At 49.0% G+C, this 2,035-nt stretch overlaps 1 protein-coding gene across 1 annotated transcript in view; it reads left to right on the top strand.

Annotated features, from left to right (window-relative positions):
* Positions 1-2,035, top strand: part of LOC108797189 (chymotrypsin-like elastase family member 2A) — a 12,020-nt gene that overhangs the window by 8,999 nt on the left and 986 nt on the right. The window lies entirely within an intron of this gene.

The raw sequence follows: 2,035 nt of genomic DNA, 5'->3' as shown, positions 1-2,035 counted from the left end.
CCTTTTATTGGTGGTGATTACATGAGGGCAGATTTCTAAATCTTTTATACAGCCGGACAAATATCGTTCACACAGCACTACTGCTACTAAATGGAGGTGAGGAGCATAGGAATGCCATGCGAATGGCATTCGCCCAGCTATACGCTGGATGGAACGATTATACATTAGCCCCTGGGTACGATCATTCTTTCTAAAGTCAGGAACACTTTAACAATAAATAGAAAGACTTATGTATGTTAATATGATGCATTTTTTATTTGTAGCCGGCGGACCCGGCGCAGATTCCTTGCAGCAAGCTCTTCTCCTGGTTGTGGACTTTGACACCTGCTCCCTGTCTGACTGGTGGGGAAGGACCGTGAAGACCAACATGATCTGCGCTGGTGGAGACGGCGTAGTGTCAGCCTGCAATGTACGTACTGCCGGAGAAAACCTAATGGCCCCCATTCCCCATGCCGCAGTATCACTTAAAGGAGAAGTAAAGTCAAACCTGTTTTGTGGCTTTACTTCTCCTTTGGGCCACAGGAGGACATTTGCTAATATGTTCCTGTGACCCAAGGTTAGTAGATAGCGGGCTAATGCTAAACTGCTGACAGTGCAGAGCTGTCCCAGGTAGGGTTGCCACCTTTTCTTTCAGCAAAACCCGAACACTCTAGCGACGCATAGAGATTTTTTTGGGGGGAATGAGTTGCGGCTTATTCATATGTAAATAGTGTCACCCATTCATATGTAAATATCACAGTCAAGACTATTTTCAGTGGGGGGGGGGCAGTAGCCCCTATATTAATTTTGGTTGCCCCTATCTGCCTGACATCATGTGTCCGGGTCTCAGCTGCCATGAAACCTGGACACAGGATTCAAAACCCGGGTGAATCCCGTACAGGTGGCAACCCTAGTCCCAGGCGGATCCCAAAATTATTGGGATCCGCCTGAATGCCTGATTTATAGTTGGCTCTGCTTCTCTAGAGCCAGAGCGCGCTGTGCCTGCCCCGTCCTCGTCTGTCCTTTCAATGAGTGCTGGAGAAGCAGAAGTGGACTGACAGTCACCGCTCTCTGCTGGGAGAAGAGACCAAGAACTGAGCGATTAACGGTCACATGATCGCTCAGCTATCAGTGAGGAGTTGGCATGTGACAGCCATAGTGTTCCACGCCGCCTCTAAGCAGCGGGGAGAGTATTTTCTACTCTTCCCGCACTTCTCCTTTAAGGATTACCGAATAGGGCCTAAGAAATGTTAAAATGACATAATATTGGTTGAGGGTCCACTTTGGCACGCCTTAGACTACCCTTAAGGCAATTGCAGCTTAATAAATCAGCATCGGGATGTAAGAGGAAATCTCTCTAAAATAAAGGGAAATCCCCACTTTGACATTTGTTGCAGGTGTCCCCATTGGAAGATATCCCTTGTTCCTATTCTGGGGACCATATTGGATTTCCAATCACTTCCTGTCCCAGTGTCAGTGCTCACCAGGATCAATAGGATGCCCAAGGTGATTAAAACCGGAAAGATAATTTAACCCTTCCATGACCTATCCATAATTTAAAAAAGTGGTGACGAGGGAGCCGGCTTCCCGGCCAATCAGGAAGCCGGGCGGCCTGTAATGACTCACCTCCCGGCTTCCTGATTGGTGGGGAAGCTGGCCAATCAGGAAGCCTGATTGAGCAGAAAGCCAGCTCCATGCTTCTTCGTCACCTGGTGATGAGGGAGTTTGGAGCTGGGGGGGGTTGTGGCTAATGACTCCCCGCCCGGTTTCCTGATTGGTCGGGAAGCTGGCCAATCAGGCAGCTGGGCAGCGAGTCATTACCGCCCCCCGGCTTCCTGATTGGCAAGAAAGTCGGCTCCCTGCTTCCTCGAGGGAGCAGGGAGCCGGCTTACCAGCTAATCAGGAAGCCGGGCGATGAGTCATTACACGCCACCTGGATTCCTTGATGGGACTTTCGGTATCGGCGAGTACCGGAAAAAAAATATAGGTACTCGTACTTGATACCGAAAAACCGGTAGCGGTGCATCTCTCTCTATATATATATATATATATATAT

Source organism: Nanorana parkeri, unplaced genomic scaffold (assembly GCF_000935625.1).
Source record: "Nanorana parkeri isolate BGI_ZX_2015 unplaced genomic scaffold, ASM93562v1 scaffold1241, whole genome shotgun sequence".
Taxonomy (NCBI): domain Eukaryota; kingdom Metazoa; phylum Chordata; class Amphibia; order Anura; family Dicroglossidae; genus Nanorana; species Nanorana parkeri.
This window is presented reverse-complemented; position numbering and strand designations above follow the sequence as displayed.